The sequence below is a fragment of the Lepisma saccharinum genome, chromosome 2 (genome assembly GCF_977018435.1).
Source record: "Lepisma saccharinum chromosome 2, izLepSacc3.1, whole genome shotgun sequence".
In the NCBI taxonomy this organism is placed as follows: Eukaryota; Metazoa; Arthropoda; class Insecta; order Zygentoma; family Lepismatidae; genus Lepisma; species Lepisma saccharinum.
The window spans coordinates 71,837,892-71,853,180 of NC_139230.1; the positions used below are offsets into that span (position 1 = coordinate 71,837,892).

The 15,289-nt window shown below is 35.9% G+C and overlaps 1 protein-coding gene across 1 annotated transcript in view; it reads right to left on the reverse strand.

Moving 5' to 3' along the window:
• LOC145984068 (uncharacterized) overlaps positions 1 to 14,599 on the reverse strand; it is a 37,832-nt gene extending 23,233 nt beyond the window's left edge. The window contains exon 1 of the mRNA XM_083117453.1: positions 14,584 to 14,599. The gene's annotated coding sequence lies outside the window, so the exon portion shown is untranslated. The remainder of the gene's footprint in view (positions 1 to 14,583) is intronic.
• Positions 14,600 to 15,289: the final 690 nt, after the last annotated feature.

Here is a 15,289-nt window from a genome sequence, read left to right on the forward strand (position 1 = left end):
ATATCTATAAGTTTTACATTCACCATTACTTTGTTTTACAATATCAAATTTTATATAAGGAACTGATCTATGTTGATGAATGAACCCATCCCCACCGTTATGTCATATTGTATCTCTTTGTTGAGCTGATTCAAATTTGCAAATGTCCTCCTGTTTGGTGGGAAGGACTGTAATTCATAACTCTCGATATTTTCCATCATGGTATTTATTTATATATTTTAAATATTAATTTATATTATGGCAGTGCTATAAGCACCAGCAAAAATAATGATTTCATTTTTCTCATTGGTAATTGTTATCTCTATGTAATTAACTTTATCAATAGAAACAGGGAAATAGACTGGTGGGATTGGAGGAATAGAAGATGGGTTCCATAAATTCGGAATTTGGTTTAAATGTAGCAATGATACCTGTTTCTTTGTGGCTACCAATCGAATTTTCTTCTGCTTTGATAATCATACCTTTGGTAATGTTGCAGTGAATATTTAATGTCTCTATAGCTAAGAATTTTGGTATAAATTTACCTATGTGGCTAACACCTGGTTCTAATTTGCTATTCTTCTCGAATCCTAGAAGATAAGTCCACTGTTTCATTGGTAGACACAATCTCCACTCTGTGTGTTACAGAATTTTGAGATAGCAATATGGTGTTTGGAAGTTCAGATTGTAAAGTAGATAAGTTATACTGTCCAGGAGGAATAATAATAATTTTCATTACCTACTAATATAGTATTGTTGTAGTTAGTTACATTCGGAATGAGATACATACTGCAGAATGCTCTCAGAGCTATGGATTTTGGATAGATAATATCATCGTGAAGATGTAGTTTCAAGACCTAAGTCTCGCTGGAGAGATGAAACATTCCCATATTTAATATATAATACAGGTTTTTGAAAAGCTTTTAATTTGATGCTTGGTATTTTATTTAATATTCTGAGCATCGTAATGCAAACATGGTCACATATAATTTGATCGAACTCTTGAATACGATCGTCGTTGTAATAAACCTTAACATGTTTTAAGTAAAGAAATTAATTCTGTAGGGGGTACCCCTCAGAAAGAATCGAAAACAAAAGCATTGTTATTTTGTTTATAATAGCATATAAAGTGGGTACCAATATTTTCGGACTTGTGCAAATTCACCACACCACATTCTCGAGAATGGGGACTACCTTTAGGGAGAGAATTAGACATGAAACCTCCCCTGAAGTGTTTAATTTTAAATATTTTAACTAAAGATTCAATGTCTTGGTTCGTGAGTGCTTCTTCTTTTTTTTTAATTTTCTGAGTGCTTTGGACTTAACACCACTGCCTATTTTTTTCTCCATGGTAAGATTATGACGCTTCTGCTTTTCTAGTTCTGCCTTATTCTTTTTTGAATCAATTACAGTTTTGGTTATAGCAGCACTGCCCCCGGCTAAGCTCCCAACTACCCCCAAAGCTGCCAGGATATCTGAAATGCTGAATATAAATCCTCCACTATTTGTTTTCTTTCTTTCTTTCACCCAAAGAAGCATCTGCTAGTTAATCTTCCAAATGATGCATTTTCTAATTTTTGATCAGCCACATGACGATCATCCAGATCTTTGTGTGTGTTGTATGCAATGTCATGTTCTTTACAAGCTGCATCGAGAGGATTGACTCCCCTGTCACCTCTTTTTAATCTTTTCTCAAGTTTTGTCCCCGGACCACAGTATTGGTAACCAGGTACGTGTAATTCGAATGGAAGTTTATTAATAATATCATTCACGAAACCACGACCCTCTGATATATTCCAAAATTTAGGAGGTAAAGTATTGATAATTTTAATTAAGTATCCTATACCTTTGGGATCGTTTACAATGAAATTAGCTAGTTTGTCACTGATCATGTTTACAATACCTATTTTCTCATTATGGAAGTTGTTGTTCCCAGCATTTCCTTCCCCTGCTATAACCACAAACCAATCTATGAGTTTTCTTACATCGTTTACCCACACAAATTCTTTAGGTAGAGTATTGTATTCCTTGATACCACTACCGGTTTTATGTTGGTTCCATATGGGTTTGATCAGATTCTTGTATTTGTCACCAGTGCTCGATTTCACTCGCTTCTGACTAGCATCATTATTTTGGTACAGAGCTTCAGAGAGTGTCAAAATTTCAGAGTAGCTTTGATAATCATCTTCTGTAAATTTTTTTGGTTGTTTTTTAGTGGTGAGCTCCTATAGCCCAACAGTACCAGGATATCTGGACCAGCTGTTTCTCCCACCCAAATTGATTTTTATATTGTCCCCTTCGAATGTTACTCTAGATTTGCCAATTTTCCATACTACGCCTTCATTTGGTTCCATAGTCGGATACAATTCAAATACTTCATCTTTTTCGAATTTTCCAGTACTCAGGTAATACCCTTGCCAGGGGACCCAACTCGATTTTCTCTGCTTCTTCTATAGCTGCTTTACGTGGCTGTTGGAGGGTCAGAGCAGTGTGGATACTAGACAAAGGTGTAGGTGGAAAATCTGCATAATTTTTAGCAGTAAGAGGTACCAATTCATTTATGAGATTTTTATTTTGTCTGTCATACCCTTAGTCTCTTTACCAAGACCACTCATCGCATCGATAATGGGTTGGTCTTGACGTTTGTGTTGTTCTAAAAACCTCGATTTTCTGATTTCCAACCTTTGAAACGTTTGGACAAGTACTCTCGTAATTTCGAATTATCTTCAATTTTGTGTTTCGTCATATTAGTTTTTGATTAATGGTTATTTTATATCGTTTCAACGTTCAAATATTCGTTGATTTTATTTCTGAATTTACCATTGTTAGGTTTACGAGTCATGTCGATGGTGAAAAATCCAAAATCGTCGCTGTTCCAACAAAATGAACAGAATTTTGAAAATTGGTTGTAATTTAAGTCTCCTCCCACATAATCATCGTATTCATGTTTTAAATTAGTATGATCTTGACGAAACAAACAAATTAAGTTTGTATTGTCTCGTAGTAAATGTTTGGGAATTTTGGAATAAGTTTGAGCTAAATAGCAGTCTATTTCTTTGTGACTACCCTGTGTGAAGAAATTTCTAATTTCATTCTGATTTTCCAGATTGACATCATCAAACACCACAAAAGAATTTTTCAAACATTGGTCCAGAGGTTTTATTGTTGATGCAAATGTTTATATACCCAGTCCCTCGTACAGCTTCATAAGTTGTTGGTATTTCGGTTGTTCTAAACTCTTTGACAATACATACAAGTGTATATTTTTTTTCAATCTAGCCAATTGGGGGCAAGCAAGAAATTATCAACCAGCAAAGTGGTTTTTCCACAACCGGATGGGCCTGCAATAAGGCATCTTATGTTATCGGGTAACAGCTCTCCATTTTTTATTAATTTGCACTACATCTGGTAAACGCTGTACCACATTCCATGTTGGTGTCAAGGAATCACCTGGTTTGCTTCTATCCAACTTTTGTCAGACAGACCTAACCATTTCATATACAATTTATTATTTTTCTTCTTTAACATTTTTTGATTAGATATGTATCTCGATATTTTGTTTTACTAAGTTTCTCTTCATAGAATCTCCCTTTCAATATTTTATTATAATTATCTTTTATGATATATGTATTTCTATTCCCTGGTAAAACTTGAACTACAATAAATAACTCCGTACTCCAACTTTTAGTGAATCCCTTCTCAAATAACTGTTTATATTTACTGACCCTCACCTGATCCTCTATTTTAAACTTTGGCTTAAACATTTTGACAATAAACAGAAGAAATCAATCGTTGCTCATCAGACTTGGTTACCTCAGCAGGTTTCATGTGAATAGTACTGTGTACTGTATTGTTATAATTATGAACTAGCTCGGGTGAAATTTGTACCCACTTATAGTTACCCTGTAGAGTAATTTTTCTCCACATGCGATTTTTTAATGTTCTGTTGAATCGTTCCACTATACTAGCTTTCAGATCACTGTATGTAGAATAATGTTTAGTATTATGTTGTTGCATTAACTTAGCAAATGTAGAATTGTAAAATTCTTTCCCTCTGTCTGTCTGTAAATATTTTGGTATCCTTCCCTCACTAAATATCGACTTAAAAGCCTCGGTAACACAAGTACCAGTCTTGGGTTTAAAAGGAACAGCCCATGCATATCTGCTAAATGTATCAATAACTTTAAGCATATATTTGTAACCACGATTTATCTTATCCAAATGTATTAAAGCTCCTGTAGCCATCTCAATCAGATCAGCCTGAAAGAATTCATTCACACCTTTCGTTACCACAATCAGTCGTTTTTTAGTTACGACGAGCTGGTTTGTGTAATTCATTAACTATACCTTGTCTTCACATCGGATTCTACAAGAAAATATAACATAAAATGAATTATCCTAGGGGTATAATTGTTTCACTTCAAATAATAATTGGTCATTAGCTTGCACAGAGAAAACAGATAATTCTTGATCCTCATGTATTATATATTTCTTTCCTGATTCGTCCCAATATGCAACAGGTATCTGTAGTGCTCTGTAGACGCCATCTTTTCTCTGTATGGTGAAATTTGGTACTTCCACATGTTTCCCTTTCTTTACATAGCCAAATTTAAAAAAAAATAATTTCGCCATCAAGGAAAAATTCATGAGACTGGCTGTAAGGTACATTTTGTAAACATTTCCTGCATTAAAATGAGTCCAGTGCCCTCGTATAGTTGGTACACTCTCAAGCCTAACTATCTGAACGGTGAAAAATTGACGTAATTCAAGATCGTCTAATCTGCTTAATACCGTTTATTGATATTCGTTTATAGTGCGTACCACTTCATCGTAGCTGGGTTTGATTTTCACATTGACATACAAATGTTTAAATTGTTCTTTGAGATCGTGAAGTTGCGAGGTAAAACCTGATAAAGCAGATTCCTGGCTTGTTTCGAGGGTCTTGATTTGTAGGTTAATGTTAGAAATAATCTCCTGTAAATTTTCTACAAGTTTCAATTTGGTTCTTTGGCTCGGAAGATCGTGTAAATGACTTCTGATTTCTTCAAACAATGCATAAAGTTCATTGACTCTCTGGTTGGTTGGCAAAGTAGGGATAGTATCTTGAATTACACCAATTTCCGCTTGAATATTTTTGATGTCCTCCGACTTGAGTATGCGATTTACTGCTCTTTTTACAGATCTTATCTCCTGGGAAGTGGGTAAATTGGATACTGTGTTTTGAAGTGTGGTCAAAGCTTGCTTGACAGTATCTAATTCCGTAGCACCTGCTACACTGGTTAAGGCATTTTTAATTTGCTGTATGTCATCTTGCGTAGGGGTAGATTGCTGTAATATTTGTAATTTGTTCTGAATGTCATCTATGAGATGATGAAAATGGGATAGTTCAGATTCAGTGTTGAGATTCTCTAATTTTGTGATCTTTCGTTGAATTACATTTAAAGATTCGGTTATGCTTGGCAAACTTAAATTCCAGAGTTTCCTGTACATTCGTCAATTCATTTCTCATGGTTGTCAAAGTGTCTTCAATATGAGCTATGGTACCCTGTATCTTTCCAAAATCTTCGTAAGTTTCTAATTGCAATTTGATACTGGCAACACTGCGAGCGATGGCATTTAATTCGGAAGATGAAGGTAAATTATTGATAAAGTCTTCTAATGTTTGTAGTTTGGATTGAAGTTCTGTTATGGCTGCATGTAATTGGTCTGTTTGCCGTTCGGATTTAAATGAGGGAATTTTAAATGATAAAAATTGGTCCCGTAATTCAAGAATGCTTGCATTAAACAGTTCATATTGCTCTTGAGTCTTGATAGTTTCAATTATGGAAAGTAGTTCGGTACGAATAGTATTCGCTTGGTTATTTAGTTCTTGCTTTAGATGTTCCGAGGTAGTTGTTTGAATTTGACGGAATTTCTCAAGATCATTTCTTAATTCAGCTAAATTCTCTCTTAGATTTTCAACATTATCGAGAGACGCTAAGTTAGTATATTTTTGAAGTAAAGACTTGAGTTCCCCATCAATTTTCACAATGGGTTAATTAATTCAGACTGTAGATTGGTAATTTCAGCATTTAAGCTTACATTCAAATTTGTAAAATTAATAAATCAGATTTAAGTTTCTTAAGACGTTCGTCTAATCTGGCGATGTCGCTGGAATTATCTGGTATCTGTTGGCGTCTTCTGTTTCCAAATATGTCCATTTCGTTTTGTTTTATTTATTTATGTTTTATTTTTGTTTCGGTATTTATATATTCATGAGAGGATAGATTATTTTATATCGATAAAGAGGGGTATTAACTTATCATACTCCCCAATTATTTCAGCATAAAGGAAATGACCAGCTTCCACATGATATGGTATGTTAGGAAACATATTATTGTTCTTAATCCTATACAGATTTTTTCCTACATGAACAACACCAGCATTTGGAGGAGAGATACTTATTTGGATCTTTCCTGTCACAGGCATTTCATATGATGGATGGTTATTGTTAAAAACATATAGTTGCTTTCCGGTATTCTCATCAACTTCTTACCATATACTATTAAGTTGAATAATGACCAACCCTCTCAATTTACGATGAAGATTGGAAATCACTTGCATGCTGCTGTCTGGATTCTTGCTATTTGGGAAATATATTCTTTCTTATAGCCAAATACATTCATTGGCATTTTTTTTCCTTTGAGATATTTTTATCATTCTAATATATTATATTTTTATTAATTCTTGATTGGTTGGTTGATTGATTTGGTATTTTAAGTCCACTTTATACACAGAAAGGCTAATCGAGACTGGACCTACAGTTTAAAAATCAGATCCAAACCACTTGTACCCCACCAGGTATCGAACCCGGCATCCCCTTGATTACAAGGCAACGACGCTATATTAATTCTTGAGATATAAAATAAAAGTTTTATTTTATTTTATGATGACCTATGTCGAGTTTGGTGTCCAATGAAAGAGTATATCAAGATAAAATAAATGCAAGAAACCCTATCTTTCTATGATAATTCATTCTCGAGATTTTAGTATTTATATAGTTCGCAGTTAAATTTCGGATGGGAAAAGCAAAAATCGAAGTATCAAGCTCATTTCTATAACATGCGAAGATCAGATAAGAAAATACAACATATATTTCTCCGTTTCGTACCGGATAGATGAATAAATAATAACCCTTTACATGTTTGGAAATTCTCTTATCTGATCCGACAACAATTCTGTGTTTTGTTGTATTCTCTTACCTGATCTACACATGCTGTAGAATAATGCAGGTATATATCCTCCTCCCGTCTACCCCGTGCAAACATAAAATGAATAATTAATGTTTTTTCTATGTTAGCTTTGTATGCAATATATAGAATAATGGTTTGCATGTAATAAGAACTGATATTTTAGACAGCATTATTTTGACCCAGACATTCTGGGACTTCATTTCTGTCTATTCAACTGTGGTGAATGACATTTCACTAAGTTCATGGCTACATCTGTTAACAGATTCACATTAATCCAACCGCATTGCGTCAGAAACACTATACTATACTGGGGAACTCCCAGCAGCCAATAGGAACACAGTTACATTCCGTCATTTCATGGGACCGTACGTATATAAGCAAACACATTTAGTTTCCTCGGTTAGACTAAATGTGTTTGAGTCTGTAAGCAATAAGCATGCTAAATCTAAAAAATTGCATCTGAAATATTATGTACATAGCATAGTGTTCGAGGCTGCCAGGACTTGAGCCCCCCTCCATCACAGGGACAAATTTATCTTCCGTCAGAAGCAAAATAAGTTTGCATAATTAATGCTTGACTTGTAAATTTTTTTTCTATTTTAATACTGCATTTTTGTGGCAGCAGCTTTCAACATATAAAATAATTTCAAGATTTTCTTTAATTTTTTAAAAAACCTCTTCAAGGTAACTTTGATATACATTACTGGCACTGATATTTTTGATTGCTTTTCCAATTTGGCTATTATTCAATACATATATATATATATATTTATACAAATTAACTTAATTTACTATGCTTAATTTTGGATGTTTCACATTCTGAGGCGCAATCATATATATTTTTATAAATATAGCTTTTTGCTTTTCTTTTAAAAAATTACAGACATGTACATTTTTTCAGACGTACATAATTTCAGAATATATATATTTGGAAGAAATAATTATATATATACTGCCACTAGTAATAACTTTTATCAGTATCTACATTTTTAATTATACATTCACTGCACTGTACTGTACAGCAAGTGCTGTACACATCTATTTTTCTTTGTGATAATTGTAAATGCTTGCTTAAAATATACCAATTTTGGCTCAAGAAGTAAATTTTGCCCTATAGAAATGTGAAATTGAGCTTTTAATAAAAAAACATAGTTATTTTTTTCACTATAAAATGATAAAAATTGGTTTTTTTGAATACTTTCCTCTTTGGAGATTAGCTGAAACCAGGGTAAAATAAATAAATAGCAAATAAATGACCGCAAACGAAGCATATTCTCTTCTGCCTACAATCACCAAATTTGTGTAAATTACTTCCTTAAATTTCGGGATGAACTGTCACTATGAACATGGGCATTAAAAATTATGCAAGTTCCTTAACGTGTTAGGTTATCGCCAACTTCATAGTGACAAATATACAATGTACGTACATATCACTATTGATCGCAAGGAGTGGACTCTTCGAGCATATGAAAAACATGTTTTTCTCTAACTCATTTTTCTAAATCAATCTAAAAAATGTATTCAAAATATGGAGCATATAAACTTTGCCACTAAGTAAGTGCCAACGTAAGAAATTTATCTACACTCTATCCCTGGAATCTCTGGAGCAAGGACCGCGCATAACGTTAGAGAAGACGAGAAGGCGAGTGGGCGGAATGAAGCAGTACACGCTGATGCAATAGGTTGGTAGTTGCAGTCACCTTTACCCTTCCACGCAATCCCGTTCCCTCGCACGTGTTAAGTGGTCGAACTCTCTCGGGTCACTACTTGCGCACATATTTGCTTTCGTACGCTCTCTCCAGAGATTACCGGGACGGATTGTAGGAAGAAAAAGTATGCTTACGCAAGAAGAGGCCTCCTTCCACCTTCAGAGTTTTAGGGTTAATGAGCAAAAAGCCACTACGAAAAGTTGTTCGTCTCGATGTCCTTTACGAGCTGTTACAAGTTTGAGTTTGTCAGTACTGTACAGCGAAACTTTGTGTTTGGGGGGGGGGGGGAAGAGGGTGAGTGTGTGTGTCACAAACATGAAGTTTCTTTGATTTAACACTAGAACAACCATAGCCGGTACGTAGAGCCATCGTGACCGATTAATTGACCCAATAACATTTATTTCTCGGATTCCTTCTTGAAATCAAGTGTAGTGGATATTTCATTTTGTGCTTCGACTTCATAAGCATCCTTAGCGTGAAATGCACCATATTATTAAAAAATTAGCATCCTGGGTTCGAATCCGGGCCTACGCATGAATGATTGTGAGTGTCCATTCATCAATTTCATCATATCATCGCTCATCCACTTCTTCGCAAATTAGCCAAAGGTGGCACAAGAAGTGAAGTAAAATAAAGCAAATCAATCAATCAATTAATCAAAACTAGCAGATACATTACGACCAAGATATTTACTTATGTATTTATTTCTGAAATGAAGGCAAAATTTTGGAAAAGGTATTGCAAATCAGAAGTGGTATTTCTTATTACATCATTCACACACTTTAAGAAACTTAATCTTGGCACCTTTGCTTTCAGAAACTGTATGCAAAAGATGCTGATACATACTCCTCATATGTGTCTCACTGAGAAACTAGGCAATGAATGCCATCCTAACGTTAGAATAAGTTCTTGCTCTGGTAATCGAACCTGTCGGTCACAGCATCCATCACTTCTGCATCAGGAGCAATGTGGTGTCATATGAGGTGTTTCTTCAGAGAAATTAACATGTGAAAATCACAATGATCAATGTCCGAAAGGGAAGGTGATCAATATCTTCCCAACTAAGGAAGCAATTCTGCCATTACCCTGCCAACTTGAAGGCAAGCATTACTACGGAGGAGTGTGTCACAGTACGCGGATGCGTTGATGGTTTGCCCCTTTCAGGAGGAAGTCCAATAACAGGGAATCGCCTGTTGGCTTGAATCAGTGCATCATCAATCTCAGGAACTTTCTCATCAGGGATCTGGCCAGGTGCCGACCTCTGTGGAGGAGTGGTTACAAAAGCGCGCTACGACGCCGGGGGTCCCGGGTTCGAATCTCAGCCTGGGCATGGGTGTTATTTGTGAGTGCTCCTTCATCAGTTTCATCATATCATCATTCAGCTTTGCGATTAGCCAAAAGGGGCAGAAAAGCGAAGTAAAATAAAGCAAACAATCAGTCAATCAATCAATCAGGCAATTTCGTGCGTCGTCCTTTAACCTGTTCCATCCAGCACGAAAGCGCTTACTCCATATTTCACTGTCTTAGTTGAACTGATGAGTACTTGCACGCCGACTAGCTGCCAACATTGGGCCCATGGGCCGGTGGTGTCCTACCACATAAACTTGTGACTATTTACAGCAAAAGGAACGGGTGTCTTATCTACCACGTCTTTTTTTCGATATCTTGAACGGTACCTTTTCGTTTGTTCGCTCCTTACATAAAAAATACAATCTCTTCAACACGACATGTCTACTCAGCAAACCGTTAACTTATATTACTTTGGCAACTGATAGGATTTCTCCACTTCATTCGTCCATGAAAAAATGCTCGTTAATACTATGTTTTGCAAATCTGAAAATTATATTTTAGGATATTCTGCTTAGTATTAATATAATTGTTTACTATAGAGTAAGTACTAAAGAGTTGCAAACAAAACTGTATCAAATTGTATGAGGGTACTACAAACATGAATCCTTTGACATTTTGTCTTTGCGAAGTTCATTTTCACAACGTTTTCAATCGAAGTTGCTTTGGAATAGAAGTTGGTAGTATTTGAAGAATGGAATTCTGTATGGGGTAACCTTTTGTTTATGAGCATTGTATATTGGAACCATGTGCATTTATCGCATCCAAGCTACGAAAATTGTAAAATATTCGCATGTATCAGCACAGTGTATACTATAGATCTTTGATATACGATATCCACGAAACATTGCCTCAGGGATATTCTCCTTACCTTTGAATTTCACAGGTTCGGGAATGAACTTCATCTGAAATTATTTACGGATTGAATCCATACTTGGCGGAATATGTCTCTTGAAAATAATGTCATATTTCTGCTCCATTAGAAGCGGGTCCAACTACCTTGCAACTTGAACCGCTTGATTTTACCCTCTGCACAGTCAAGTGGTGCATAGATATAGCACCAGTGCCGGATCTACAATCCGAAAACCCCGCGGTGCGGGGGGGGGGAGACAAGTTAGCCTTTAGGGGGCCCTCAGCCAATTGGCATAGTACAGGGTTCGTATATGCGTATGTAAAAAATGAACGTAGGTACTCTGGGGTACAGAAGCGAATACAATATATATACAGGTAAATGTAAAGTTTCCTGTGCATATAGCATCGGTCATTGTGCCATGAAGGCACACTTAAGGTATGTGGGCCCCTCATATTTTCGATGTCGGGCAATCTTGGAGGTGATGTGATCAGTACCACGATGCGGCCGCCTTTAACCCCCCCCCCTCCCGGTACCATTTGATTTGAGGCTGGGTGGGTACTAGAGCTGCATTATGCGGGGACAAAGCCGGAATAATTCCAACCTAAGATCACCCACTCCTTGTTTTCCGCGTGGTAGTCAAACTATAATCAAATCAGGCTAGAATTTCATGAGAAATGCAGGGGTGAAGATTTTGTCAACCTATCTATCTTTAATCAGAAAAAAGTTACGACTGTATGATTGTAACAAATGTATCATTTTCCAGGTGTAAGAAAACAGTGTTATATATATATATATATATATATATATATATATATATATATATATATATATATCACATCCCCCTTCCCATTTAAAACAATGTGGTTCCCCCTAAACCTAACCTGTTTCAATCATGACCAATTGTACCCAGCCTAACCCCTTTATTTTTATAGGGTGTGTTAAGGGACTTTGGAATCACTCTTTAGGACGTTATATGTGACTTTGTCAACATGAGATCAATAATCACACACACACACACACGCCTACATTATAAATGATATGTGTTTGTTGATTGATTCATTGATTTGGTGTTTTAAGTCCACTTTATGTACAGGAAGGCTAATCGGAACTGGACCTACAGTTTAAAGTGAGATCCGAACCACTATGTGCCTCCACCGAGTATCGAACCCGGGACCCCTTGATTACAAGGCGACGACGCTACCACTGCGTCATCAAGGAGGCTGATATGTGAATGTGTAAAGGTAGGTAGGTAGACGGGGCATTTGGTAATATTTTGCGGGGGGGGGGGGGCATTGTATAGCACCAAAGCTTGTTCAAGTGGACTAGCTCGTCGTAGTATCCTCCAGGACTCGTGCAGGTAACGAGTGGATAAACAACTCACTTGTGAATCTTTCGCTCCAAATTTCACTCTGGCAAATGCAGATAAGCGGTAGACGAGATAATACATTATATAACGTCACGGTTTTTTATACAGAGTATGAAGACTATTTATATGTATCTTCTCCTTCAGATCGAATTAAAATCGGCCATTGTTTCTTGCACATTCAACATGAACATAAATAGATTTTTTATAACTTTGTAAACTTACTACAAGTATGCCTCTTGCCTGCAAAAAAAAAAAATGTCCTGGATCAATTAGTCTTGGTGGCTTAAGATAAGATTACATTTTTAAAGAAACATATCCCACGTAGCTTGTTCAAAATTTGATCAGAAACTTACAGCAGGAAAATAAATAATAAAATTCAGAGAATTTTCGAAACATAACAACACACACCAGGGTTACAAAACAGCCACAGTGAAAATGAGTCTGCCATCTGAGCACCTTGGTGATTCTTGTGTTCAAATCGTTAATATTAATGCATACATGTCTAAAACTTTGTTGACAATGAAGGGAAATGGAGGAAGAAATTATTTACAAAAAAAATTGAAAATTCTTGTTATGACTACTTTCATGTGATACAAACCACAGACAAGGGAACGGGTTTGGAGAGATTAGCAGGGTCTTTTCCCTCGTTAATCACTCCAAGCCCATTCCCTGGCCTGTGGTTTGTATCATACGAGAGCAGTCATAATACGAGTTTTCAAACATTTTTGTGAAGCATATCTTCCCTCATGAATATATATGATATACACCACCAGATATTATTTGTAATACCAAATGACATGTACACTAAGGCAATATAAAATTCGAGTTTTATAATTCTATATTATAATAAATTTCTGGTACGGAAGCGAATGACATTATTTTAGCAAGCTTTAGCAACATAAACTTCGTATCAAGTCGAGTGTTTATTTTCCATACATCGCTATAAATATTAAGCTCCTTTATTATTGTCTTACATGGATTGCAAGTAGCATGAATGTCATGAACGTTAGTGGTTATATGATACATGCTGATAGAAGATGGAGAGCAGGCAACAGGATGAAAGGTCACATGCACGCTGAATGACACGACAAATTTCAGAACTTGTCTGTATTCTTTAAGAGCGAAGGTTCATTAATCACCATCTGAAGGACATAAGATTTTTGTAAGTAGTTTTGTTTTCAGAGATTAGTTCCAAGAAATGCAACTCTCAATCACTGTAACACCAGTGAATATATACGCAAGGCAATAGTCGGAACGACAACTCTGTGAAAGACCGTTCTATAGTTGCTTGATTTTCTTCCAATTTCTAGTTTTGTGGGGTCGTGTCCTTGTATGAAGGTAGGTCGAAAAATGGTTTCTTTGTTTCTGAGTGTGGTCCCATGTTTCTTCACAAATTCTACTTTTCTTATTTTAGAACTTTGGGTAATCCAGACTTATATACAATCACCTCTTGGCAATATACATTTTGAGTAGAAACAATTCCAAACTAAAGCTAAACTAAGCTGCATTGTTATGTTTCAAAATATTTTCATTAACGTCAGTGATATAACACTGTGTAAGTGATGAAGTGAATGATGGTTCGTTGTACTTTAATGCAATAATTAAAAAATAGATATTTATCTGTTACGCATGTACAGTCAACCCTCCTTAACACGAATCCCAAGGTTCGTGCTAACCGGGTATCACCACACTGCACAGAAAAGCCCATATGCTGAACAACAGATTTTATTTCACAAAATGAAATAAGAAGCAAACATAGTACACGAACACTACAGCTTTACGGAGTACTAACAGCTAGCCCACTTCGAAACACGGATTGCACACAAACATCGTGCACCGCTCACAGTCTGTACAGCAAGTGTCTGACGTGAATCACTCGACCCCGCCGGTCAGCTGATGCCACTTGGCAGTGCTGCCCTCACACAATGGCGGAATTTACAGGTACTACACACCTTATGGCCATACCGGGACTCAAAATTTTATTGTTGCAATACAGTTCTTTCTACACGTTAACCATTTACAATACGTATTATGTATGTCATCATAGAAGACACTACTACAGTACTACAGTAATTAACTTTTAAAAAAAGTACTCACAGATCATTTTCTGGTGAAAAACAGTTCAGTATGTGTTGTGATGACACAGATTCCCAGGATGCGGCGATAGCTTTTATTGTATCAAGCACACTCGTACTTGGATTTTCAGTCTTCTGTTTTTAAAAGAATAGAAAAGCACATCTGAACACACAACTGAATTTGTTGGTTAAATACGTATAAGCTCATTGTTGACGCAATGATGGCGATTGTCGAGCAATTGCACCCAAGTTTTAATCTCTTTGTTACTCGTACTGGCTATGTTTTAAATAATAGAAAAAATACATTTGAACACATTGTGATCCGAATCTGTTGGTTACAATACTGTATAAGTTGATTGTTGACAAGATGATAGAGATTGTTGAGAGATTTCTTACATACATAGCAGTGGAACGACAGAGGAACAACAAAAAAACCTATGAAAAACTTTGAAAGTTCGTGTTAAATGAGATCTAATGACACATCGGACTAAAAACAGTTCGTAATTCGTGTTAGCCGAAATTCGCGTTAACAGATAAAACTTTCTATAAGATATAATACATCCCTGCCGGGACCAAAATTTTGTTCATGTTAACCGAGTGTTCGTCTTAAGCGAGTTTGTGTTAACGAGGGTTTACTGTATTATTGAAACCAACCTCTATTTAACTGTGGCTAAACTTCAAAACATTTGATTGAAAATCATGAGAGCATGCGAACATCAACAAGTATA